Here is a 12,643-nt window from a genome sequence, read left to right as displayed (position 1 = left end):
TCACTTCTCAGTACTCTACTGATCTCACTCCTTATTAACAGAGCCAACCCACCTCCTTTCCTTTTCCTTCGTGTCATTCTGGAAAGTCAAATTCCCTTGAACATTCATGCCCCAGCTGTGGTGTCTTGTCCTTTCTTGTTAACTTTCCAAATCTTCCCTCATGTGAACCCACCCCCCACCCCACCTGCCCATTTAGCTTAAAGCCCTCACTACAGTTTTAATACAATTTGCCAACGCACTGGCCTCAGTGCAGTTTAGGCGAAGGCCACCTCAATGGTACAGCTCCCATTTTCCCCAGTATTGGTGTCAATGCCCCATGAAGCAAAACCCATTTTTTCCACGCCAAGCTTTGAGCCACAATTTCAACTCTCTGATCTTACTTACCCTTTGCCACTTTGCTCATGGTTAAGGTATTAACCCAGAGATTATTACCTTTGTTGTTCTGCCTTTTAATTTAGCCCCTAGCTATTCATGCTCCTTCAGCAGAATCTCTTTCTTAGTCCTACCAATGTCATTGGTACCCACATGGACGATGACAACTGGATCCTTCCCCTCCCACTCCAAGTTCCTTTCTAGCCTTGAGGAGATGCTCTTAACCCTGGCACTGGGCAGGCAGTGCAGCCTTTGGGACTCATGCTCTCGACTGTCCCATACTGTCCCCTAATACGACCACATTCCTTTTTACTTCCCACACTTGAATGGCCCCCAAAACCTGGAATTTGGTGCAATGCGAATGTGCTGTTCTGGCCTTTTACAAAAAAGAGTGGTCTAAGAGAGGGAGCTGGGGACAGCAAGACCAGAGAGATGAAGCCCAGAGTCACTTGAGTGGTTCCCTGCACCATGGTGCTGTGGTCAGTTTGCTCATCCTTGCTGCAGCCCTACTCTCCTCCACACAAGTTGCAAGAACCTCGAACTGTGCCAGACAATTGCAAGGGTTGAAACTCCTCCATTGCTACCTTCTGGATCCCCATACCTGCCTCACTCTCAGTCACACCCTCCTGTCCCTGACCACAGACCAAATACGAAGTACCTAGCCTAGGAGGTTAGGTGTCGCTACCTGGAACAAAGTGCTCAGGTAACATTTCCCCCTCCCTGATGCACTTCCCTTATCCATTTACAGGAAGGGGGCGTCGCTGGCTCAACCAGCATTTATTGCCCATCCCTAATTGCCTTTGAGAACGTGTGGTGTGCTGCTGCCTTTAACCGCTGCAGTCCATATGGTGCTGTTAGGGAGAGAGTTCTAGGATCCTGACCCAGCGACAGTGAAGGAACGGTGGTATATATCCAAAACAGGATGGTGAGTGGCTTAGAGAGGATCTTCAAGGTGGTGGTGTTCCCATGTATCTGCTGCCCTTATACTACTAGATAGTAACAATCACGGGTTGCAGTGTCTGCAGCTCAGTCTCCAGCTCATCAACTAAGAGCCGAAGTTTCTTGAGCTGCAGATGTGGTGGCTCTGGATCATAACTGGTGTCCATGAGCTCCTCCATATCACAACTGCAACACATCACCTGCCCTGCCATCTTTATTGGGTTTTATTTAGCTAATTAGATTTCAAGTTTAGACTCATCACAAAACAATTATCCTTAGTTATACTATGGAGTTTAACTAGTTACGCTATGAATTTAATATAACACTTGTATCTCCCCAGTACCAGTTTAAACTAGTGCCCCAGTTTAAAGGGAGAAAAAACTTAAAACTCGCCAAACATCTACCTGCTCACCTAATTAATGACTCTGGCCTTCATCTCTTGAGTCTTGCTGTCTCTGGCTCCCTCTCTTAGACCACTCCTTTTTGTAAAAGGCCAGAATAGTACCTCCTCCCTCACAGCACCAAATTCCTTCCCTTACCAAAATCCCAGAGCAAAGCCCTCTCTCTCCCTTAACTCAGTCTTGAGCTGCATCTTTGTGCGACTTACTTTGTGCGTCTGCTAAACCTCCTTTACTTGTACTAGCTGAAATTCCCCTGAGCTGAGTCAGCCACTGCTGACCAGAGAACTAGTTTTAATAGCTACCCAGTTAAGTAACTGCAGCTGCCTCTAGCAGTGAGCTGGTTTATCACCAACTAAGAGTGAAAGAAAGTTACTGTTAACTTAAGTGCAAACTTAACTAACCCTTAAAACGCCCTCATTTACCAAAATCCCAGCGTTAAGCATTTGTTCTCGCTGTATTCAGTCTCCAGCTGCATCTTTGTGCGACTTACTAGAGCGGGTGTGGGACTGGAGTCACTGTGCCCCTCAATTCCTCTTACCGTACAGCAGGAGTGGAGCTGGAGTCAAGTGGACTCGAGCGGATATGGGAACAGCAGGTTGCCTTCCTAAAGGGCAATTCATGAACCTGTTATCAGTCACAGTGCTCCCCCACCCCATCCAACCCCACCCCCCTCAAACACCTTTAACAGACATTCCTGTTTTACTTCAAGACCCCAATCCAGTGTGGGGAATGGAGCTGGCTGGAATCGGCGTCAGACTACAGGAATGCTGAGGAGTGGGAGCGCTGCTGGGAGCTGGGCCAATAAACGATGGCTGCAGATTCCCGGGGTAAACCAACTGCTTGGGCTGCCTCAGTTCCCCACCTCTGTCCTCTTTCCCCTGACCTCACGGTTTCACCTTCTGCCCCCTATCCTCTCCACCCCTCTCTCTGACCTCCGCCCCCTCCCTTACCTCACAAGCATGTGTAAAAATGTATACGTAGCCCGTTACCAATAGACCAGACTAGGATCCGTGAATGAATCTGGGACCCACAAGTTGACTGTATATTAAACCAGGTTTGGTTCTGCTTTTGGAAACTGGCTATAAACTATAGAACGAAATGTGCTGAAGGACACTGAGTTGTAACACATTAATAATTAACATAGCTCCTGTCGCCATTAGAGGGGTTTAATGCTGGTGAATGGAGACACTTGTCTGCAACGATTCAGCTAAACTCTCTCTAACTAACTGGACAATTGCCATTCACGTAGGCCTGTCCCTCTAGTTTACACTTTTCTTCTTTCTCTCTTCCGGCAATGAAAGAGATCTTTAAAATATTTTTAAACAGCCTTTTTTTTTTCCCACAGCTCTATCCTCAGCCTGTCAAAACCCTGACTGCCCTTTCTGTTCCTGCAAACAATGCCTTCAGTCAGCTTCCTGCACAGATGTGGGTTTGAGACAGCTGCCCTTGTCACAGGAACAGCTGCATTCCTCACTCGCTGCTCGTGCCATTTCATCCCAACTAGGCTGTTAAAAGAGAAGGATTTTTAGGAAAGGAAAAAATGATTAGTCTGTCTCCTGTCTCTCCAAATCGCTCAATCCCATTCGCCATATCCTTCAACCTCATTCACCGAATTCCTCGATCCTACTCACCATATTCCCCAATCCCACCCATCCATTCACCCTATCCCTCAATCCCTCTCACCCTATCCCTCAATCCCTCTCATCCTATCCCGCAGTCCCTCATCCTATCCCTCTGTCCGAATCCCTTTCATCGAATCCCTCTCACCAAATCCCTCAATCCCTCTCACCTCAAAGTATGATTCCATGAGTATGACTATGTCAGGCTGTTGTTTGCCTAGTCTGTGAGACAGCTCTCCCAAATTTGGCTCTAGCCCTCAATCCCTCTCACCGAATCCCTCAATCCCCCTCACCGAATCCCTCAATCCCTCTCACCGAATCCCTCAATCCCTCTCACCGAATCCCTCAATCCCTCTCGCCGAATCCCTCAATCCCTCTCACCGAATCCCTCAATCTCTCTCGCCGAATCCCTCAATCTCTCTCGCCGAATCCCTCAATCTCTCTCGCCGAATCCCTCAATCTCTCTCGCCGAATCCCTCAATCTCTCTCGCCGAATCCCTCAATCTCTCTCGCCGAATCCCTCAATCCCTCTCGCCGAATCCCTCAATCCCTCTCGCCGAATCCCTCAATCCCTCTCGCCGAATCCCTCAATCCCTCTCACCGAATCCCTCAATCCCTCTCACCGAATCCCTCAATCTCTCTCACCGAATCCCTCAATCTCTCTCACCGAATCCCTCATCTCTCTCACCGAATCCCTCAATCTCTCTCACCGAATCCCTCAATCTCTCTCACCGAATCCCTCAATCTCTCTCACCGAATCCCTCAATCCCTCTCACCGAATCCCTCAATCCCTCTCACCCAATCCCTCAATCCCTCTCACCCAATCCCTCAATCCCTCTCACCCAATCCCTCAATCCCTCTCACCCAATCCCTCAATCCCTCTCACCGAATCCCTCAATCCCTCTCACCCAATCCCTCAATCCCTCTCACCCAATCCCTCTCACCCAATCCCTCAATCCCTCTCACCCAATCCCTCAATCCCTCTCACCCAATCCCTCAATCCCTCTCACCCAATCCCTCTCACCGAATCCCACAATCCCTCTCACCCAATCCCTCTCACCCAATCCCTCCCGCCCAGTCCCTAAATCCCACCTTTACAACAGTTTACACTACAATAAATGTACTATATCGATACAATGTCCCGAGCCTCTTTCCAGGAGTGTATCACTCAGAATTTGACACTGAGCCACATAAACAGGACGTTGTGAAGAAACTGGATGAGATAAAGAGGTAGTTGGCAAAGCTGGAAAGTCACCCAGTCTGGATGGGTTGCTGACAGGTGTACGGGTAGAAATTGCTCCTGTCTAGGGATGGCAGCAAGGGAACTGCTGCCAGACACTCCCGGGATCCCAGGCTGGGAATTTGAGGTGATTTCCAGGCTCCTATTAAAATTCAAGTCAGTGTGGAGGTCAGGCAGCACCCACACTCCATCTGGAAACTGCAATGTGCATTCAGCTTGGGGGATGAAGCTCTGTCACATCTAAAGGCTGCTTTAGAAATGCAAACAATGAACAGGAAAGCAACATAGCCGGGGATTAGGGGGTGGGGAGGGGGGGCACAGAGACTTGGCAGACTGAGGAAATTTAACACAAATGTGTAGGGAACCTTTTCGGTAGGAAGAATAAGGCGGTGCATTATAAACTGAATGGTCCAGTTTAATTGGGGGTGCAGGAACAGAGACCCCTGGGGATTTCTGAAGTCTTTGAAGGGGGTAGGACTAATTGATCAGGTTGTCTCCATATGAGAATAAGGAGATGGGGACTTTGCAGAAGGTGCAAAAACAGATTTACAAGGATGATATCAGACCCAAGTGGCTATACACATCAGACAGAGTAGGCAGATGGGCTCTTTTCTATAGAAAATAGGAAACTCAGGGGTCACCTGAAAGAGGTCTTTAAGATTATTAAAGGGTTTGATGGGGGCAGATGTAGAGTAGATGTTTCCACTTGTGTGGAAACCAAAACTAGAGGTTGTAGATATAAATCCAACAAGGAATTCAGGAGAAATTTCTTTACCCAAAGAATGGTTGGAATGCGGCACTTGTTACCCCTAGGAGTAGTTGAAGTGAACAGCGTAGATGTGTTTAAGAGGAAGTAGGGTAGCAGGGTCATTTGAGACCTGGGGTTGGTCGTCCCTGCCCTTTTGTGAGTTGCCGCAGGCCAAGGTAAGGGTCCCATGCTCAGAGTCATGAATGGCGACCATGGCCAATGATGGAACCAAAGGGGTTTTTGATGGTAATGGCTGAAGAGGGAGAACCTTAGGGGCCAACCGCTGCTTACAGGTGGAGGAGGATCCTTCGGAAAGAGGGCTTGTGTTTCCTTTAAGCACACAATCTCAAGATTGAGATGAGTGGGGAAGGCAGCGCGAAGCCAGCTCGTGTATTTTTTGCCCTGGTCCTGTTGCTCGTTGAAGTTGAAAATGGGAGGCTGTTATGAGCAAAGAAAGAGGAAGGTGTAGGACTGTGAGGCATAGAGAAATGAGTGAGGATCTGCCCTTCAGCAGATTGGCAGTTCGCTACTACAGTTTAAGGGGAGAAAGCAATAAGTGGACATGTTGACAGGGTTAGATGAAATAAGGTGGGAGGAGACTTGTGTGGGACATAAACACCAGCACGGACCTTTTGAACTGAATGACCTGTTTCTGTGCTGGACGTTCTACAGGGACCTGTGTTCTGAGAATTATTTAAAGCTTTTCACAGGGTGATGTCAGCAGAGTCTAATTTTTTTTTTAATTCATTCACGGGATGTGGGCTTCGCTGGCTGGGCCGGCATTTATTGCCCACCTCCAGCTGATTAGAATTAAATGTCAAAATAACCACAAGATGTAAGTTTTAAGTTAAGTTCAGGAAGATTTGAGAATATGGCTCCAAAACCCAAGTGAAATGAGCTCTGACTATGTCAAAAAAAAATCACACTCATTAATCTGAAGGTGCCTGGCAGCCAAAATGTCTGAGTTGGCAAAAAAAGCCTCCTTACGGTAAATCGCAAATTTCCTGCATCTTGCAACACAAACGGGAGCTTCTCGAAGCGAGGAATTCCGCCGCACTCCAGAAAGCGTCCCCAGCAACAGATCCAACCATCCGGTGCGAATACCATGGCATGGGAGTGATCCTGGCCATCTTGGTCATGATCCGGCTTCCCGACACACCGCGCTTCTCTCCTTTGCCTAGTCCACCTCCGTACCAGCCAGGAGTTTTGTCTCCTTTGACAACGTGCTTGTCAGTGAGGAATACCTGACCAAGTCCTGAGAGTGAGATTTCATCAACTCTGACCTGTGACCCTGACATCAGGGAGGATCCAATAGAAAAGTACCTGACCCCCCCAACCACGTGATTCTTTTAAAAATTCATTCACGGGATGTGGGTGTCGCTGGCAAAGGCCAGCATTTATTGCCCATCCCTAATTGCCATTGAGAAGGTGGTGGTGAGCTGCCTTCTTGAACCGCTGCCGTCCAAATGGTGTAGGTACACCCACAGTGCTGTTAGGGAGGGAGTTCCCCCTCCAGCGAGTTATTTAATTGTCCGCCACCATTTACGAATGGATGTAGCAGGATTCCAGAGCTTAGATCTAATCCGTTGGTTGTGGAATCGATTAGCTCTATCACTTGCTGTTCATGGTGTTTGGCATGCAAGTAGCTCTGTGTTGTGGCTTCACCAGGTTGACACCTCATTTTTAGGTATGCTGCTTATGGCATGTCCTTCTGCACTCTTCATTGAACCCCTGGCTTGGTGGTAATGGTGGAGTGGGGGATATACCGGGCCATGAGGTTACAGATTGTGGTTGAGTATAATTCTACTGCTGCTGATGGCCCACATGGTTACCCAGTCTTGAGTTGCTAGATCTGTTCAAAATCTATCCCGTTTAGAACGTTGGTAGTGCCAAACAATCTGTGGCAGGCAGATTGGCAAGGATGACGTCAAGTATGTCTTTCCCTCTTGTTGGCTCCCTCACCACCTGCTGCAGATGCAGTCTAGCAACTATGTCCTTTAGGACTCGGCCAGCTAGGTCTGTAGTGGTGCTACCGAGCCACTCTTGGTGATAAGCCTTGAATTCCCCCACCCAGAGTACGTTATGCACCTTTGCCGCCTTCAGTGCTTCCTCCAAGCGGTGTTCAACTTGGAGGAGCACTGATTCATCAGCTGAGGGGCAGTACGTGGTAATCAGCAGGCGATTTCTTTGCCCATGTTTGACCTAGTGCCATGAGACTTCCAGAGTCGATGTTGAGGACTCCAAGGGCAACTCCCTCCCAACTGTATACCACTGTGCCGCCACCTCTGCTGGGCCTGGCCTGCCAGCGGGACAGGACATACCCAAGGATGGTGGTGGTGGTGCCTGGGACATTTTAAGGTATGATTCCATGAGTATGACTATGTCAGGCTGTTGTTTGCCTAGTCTGTGAGGCAGCTCTCCCAAATTTGGCTCTAGCCCCCAGATGTTAGTAAGGAGGACTTTGCAGGGTCGACAGGGCTGAGTTTGCCATTGTCGTTTCCGGTGCTCAGGTTGATGCTGAGGGTGGTCTGTCTGGCTTCATTCCTTTTAGACTTTATAGTGGTTTGATACAACTGAGTGGCTTGTTAGGCCGCTTCATATAAGGGCATTTAAGAGTCATTCACAGTGGTGTGGGTCTGGAGTCACATGTAGGCCTGACAAGGTAAGGACAGCAGATTTCCTAGTGAACTAGTTGGGTTTTGACAACAATCGGCAATGGTTTCATTGTCATCGTTAGACTCTTAATTCCAGATTTTTGTTGAATTCAAATTTCACGAACTGTCTTGGTGGGATTTGCACCCGGGTCACCAGAGCATTACCCTGGGTCACTGGATTACTAGTCTAGTGACAATACCACCATGCCACTGCCTCTCCTAATGTGATAGTTTCCACATTCCAAGAATTTTTTTTCTTGGTATCCTAGACCTGGTTATTTGCTTCCCACAAGCCTATAACACATTGTTATCTCTCATCAGCACAGCTGACTTTGATATAGTTGAATGTTACATAGAGTCAAAAGATCATGGTGTCCTGGCCTCAGTCACTAACTGTCTCAGACCGTAGGCAAGGAATAAATGATGAATGGATGTATTTTACTTGTATGAATGGGTAATTGATTTTATTAATTGCTGCTTATATGGGAGCAAATACCGTTCAATGAGGGAATTATTTGCAGAAGTGTCAGTCTTTGCTGGGTAAAATTCATTAGTTGATGACTATCTGCTAATTAAAACTACACACAGTACAATGGCCGTTTGGAACTAAAACCAGGCAGCTGATGCCAGTTCCCTAGGTATCCAGGATTCACAGGTTTCACTGTACCTTAAAATTTAAGCAACTAAATAGCAGATCAGAGTCACAGCAGCTGAGCCTCGCAATGTGGTCCAGTGGCTCCCATCCCCATGCTCCCTGGCCCTGCCATACCATCCCATTTCCTCCCCACTGCCCCATTTGCTCCCCCTCACTGCTTCACTCCATCCCCTCTGTCCCATTCCCTCCCCATATCCCTGAATCTTCCTTTGTTTCAAACATTGATACAATTTTCCCTCAAAACGATCCAATGGTTGCTGCCCCACTCTCTGGTAAAGCATTCCTCCTCTTAACAGCCTCTCCCCTCGTCTGAAACCATTTTCAACTGATGACTACTTATTACTGCTTCCCTCTCCATAGGAAATGATCTTTCCCTACTCAAAGCCTTGATAATTTTCACAAGCTCAATTAAATCTCCTCTCTAACTCCAGTGACCCGCTGTCTCCTCAGAACAGTAGATTCTAATCCATTATATCTAAACCGTATACTTTCCACTATCCTTTTCTATACCTTGAAGGCCTTTTTTTTCCCCATTTTTTACGGGATGTGGGCGTCACTGGCGAGGCCGGCATTTATTGCCCATCCCTAGTTGCCCTTGAGAAGTTGGTGGTGAGCTGCTGCCTTGAACTGCTGCAGTCCCTGTGGTGTAGCGCAGCACCCACTGTGCTGTTAGGGAGGGAGTTAGGGAGGATTTTGGTGACAGTGAAGGAACGGCGATATATTTCCAAGTCAGGATGGTGAGTGGCTTGGAGGGGAACTTCCAGGTGATGGTTTTCCCATGTATCTGTTGCCCTCGTCATTCTAGATGGTGATGGTCCTGGGTTCGGAAGGTGCTGCCTAAGGAGCCTTGGTGAGTTTCTGCAGTGCACCTTATAGCTGGTACACACTGCTGCCAGTGTGCATCGATGGAGGGAGTGAATGTTTGTGGACGTGGTGCCAATCAAGCGCGCTGCTTTGTCCTGGATGGTGTCCAGTCTCTTGAGTATTGTACTAAGATGGAAACTCATGGAAATTAGGGGAAAGTGTGAATATGAAATTGGCTCAGTAACAGGAAGCAAATGGTGGTGGTGGATGGATTTTTCAGACAAGGACCTGGTTTGCAGTGGTGTTACCTAAGGATCGGATTTTAGGCCTACATTTTCCGATCCCACCCACCGTGGGAATTGTCGCAAGCCAGGCGGGTAATTTGACGGACCAGCGAAAGGTCCGTTGACTTCGAGCGGGAATTTCCACGGTGGGAGGGACCAGAAGATCCCCCCCTTAGTCCACCGGCCTTTGCGATATTCAGGTGTAGGAAGCAGTATTATAAAGTTTGCAAATACTATGAAGCTTGTTGATAGGCTTCAAGATGATAGACAAATGGGTTACTTGGGTTTATAAATGGATGAATAGAATATAAAAGCAAAGAAATCATTCTGAAGGTTTAGAAACCACTGGTTAGACCTTATAGTGTTGTGGACAATTCTGGACACCACACTTTAGAAAGACATTAGAAAGGGTACAGAGGAGGTTTAATAGAATGTTACCAAGGATGAGGGACCTCAGTTATGAGGAGAGGCTGGAAAAGTTCAGACTTGGAACAGAGAAGTTTAAGAAGTGAAGGAATAGAGATTTCCAAGATGATGAGAGGTTTGGGTGGAGACAAACTATTCCCTCTGGTAACTGGGTCAATAACCAGAGGCCATACATTCCAAATCATTGGGAAAAGATCTAGACTGGAGATGAGGGAATTTTATTTTTCCCACTGAGATTTGTTGGGGTCTGGAACACCCAACCTGGAAAAGTGGAAGCTGATTCTGTAAATAACGTTGAAAGGGAGTTAGACAGGTACTGGGGATTGAGGAACTTCCAGGGTTAGAGACCATAGCAAGGATGTAGGACTAAGCATTAACTGTTCTTTCAAACCCTCACAAGTATGTCAGGCTAAATGGTCTCCTCCTGTGCTGTAAGTTTCTTTGACTCTATGATAATGCAACGTTCGAACTGCAGACAGTACTCAAACTGGCCTAACCATTTCCTTGTACAAATGTATCACTACTTTATTTTGCTTTTAAACTCTGTGCTTCTATTTATAAAACCCAACATGCCATTGACCTCTGACAAGGCTTGACCTACCTTCACTGGCATTCTCAAAGAATCAAATATTTCAATCTCCAGCTCACTCTATTCATCTGCACTGTTCAGCATCTTTTCATTGAGTTTTATCCTCATTTTTCTTCTGAGGGTGTCTTAATGTACCTCTCACTTCTCCACCTTAAATTGCATTTGCCACTGGTCTGCCCATTCCACAAGCCATGTCCTTGTTCATGGTCTTCCTTGACCATGAAGGAAGAAATTGTTAATTATTTCTTGCATTTATTTTTATTGCATTGCACAACACCTTTAACAAAGATAAAAGCAAAATACTGCAGATGCTAGAAATCTGAAATAAAAACAGAAAATGCTGGAAAAGTTCAGCAGGTCTGGCAGCATCTGTGGAGAGAGAAACAGAGTTAACGTTTCGAGTCCGTATGACTCTTCTTCAACTTTAATATAAAGCTTCACTGAGACCTGTGGAAAAATATCTGCTTCATGCACCAAGTACAAACCACTGAAATATATCCTCTGGTGCCCAGCACCTCCCACCTTATTTCAGTCCAACCAACACTCATTTGCCCTAACTTTTTGCTTTCTGCCTCTCAACCAACTCTATCCCTGTAGCTGCCTTTCTTCTGGTACCATATGCCTAAACTCTTGTTATGTACTGTATGGGCAGAATATTACACTTAACATGCGGGCGCACACCTGAGTGTAAAGTGACACGCGATGATGTCGGGCATGCATCCTGACATCATCTTGTAGCCTCGTTCGGTGGGCACGCGCCACAGTCAGCTGCGCGCCCGCCGATAATTAAAAGGCCTATTAAGGACATTAACAATCTAATTAAATTCAAATTTACGCTGCCCGTCCAACCTTACGGTTGGCGAAAAGGCCAAGCGGCCCTTGCATTTTTTAGGCAACTTCATCCACGAGCGGGATGAGGTTTCCTAAAGCGAATAAACATGAAATAAAAACTTTATTTTTGAATTAAAAACATGTCCCAGCTCATGTGACAGAGTCACACGAGGGGACGTGTTTTATTACATTTTTATTCCCTGAGACACGGAGATAGAAGCATTCTTTCTCGCGCTTCTGCGAACTGTGCACCAGGCCCGGTTCTCCTTCCTCACCCCCCCCCCCCTCCCCCAGCCCGCACTGCCAGCGCTACCGCTCACGATCCACGCAGGGTGGGCCTTAATTGGCTCGCCAGCGTCAAATCACGGTGCAGAGCAATTTGGTGGGCGGGGGTGAGCTTCCCCTGCCGAGCCCTCACGCCAAGAGCAAAATCCTGCCCTAGGTCCTGTTTAGCTTGCCGTACTTTGCAAGCCAGCGCATTTATGGGATTGCAAAATCTATCTTGTTTGTTCGGTTGCTGAAGTAAAACATAACGGAAGCTGCAACGTTCAATCCCCTCTGAGCCCACGTCTGTATTGATTAATCTTTGAAAAGTTATCAGCAGTAGCAGTATTAAAATGTAACTCAGCAAACATCCTGTGAGATACCATATCAGCACCTTTTAAAAGTCTGTATAGACCGCACCTATTGCATTCCAATTGCCAATCCATCATTGCTCCAATAAAATCGATTAACGTTGTCAAACATGACCTGCTTTAACAGATCCATGCTGGCTGTGCTTGATTTATGGATTTGAAGAGTTTGCCCACATTAGGCCAGCTGGAACATGTGCAGAACGAGGGTTGGCAGAGAAAAATTGTGCGTTAGTTTGTACAGTGAGGATGAAAGGTCATCAACCTGAACTTACTTCCTCTCTCCATGGACACTTTCAAAGCTGTTGAGCTTTTCCAGCATTTTCTGTTTTTATTTCAGATCTACAGCATCCTTAATATTTTGCTTTTCTATCGGTCTGTATTTGCCCAGTTTATCCTGCTCTCCCTCTCTTGACTGGGCTGCTACATTAGCCTCCTTCTAGTCCTTG

The sequence above is a fragment of the Cetorhinus maximus genome, chromosome 29, assembly GCF_964194155.1.
Source record: "Cetorhinus maximus chromosome 29, sCetMax3.hap1.1, whole genome shotgun sequence".
In the NCBI taxonomy this organism is placed as follows: domain Eukaryota; kingdom Metazoa; phylum Chordata; class Chondrichthyes; order Lamniformes; family Cetorhinidae; genus Cetorhinus; species Cetorhinus maximus.
The sequence above is the reverse complement of the archived record's forward strand: the minus strand, read 5'-3'. Positions refer to the sequence as shown.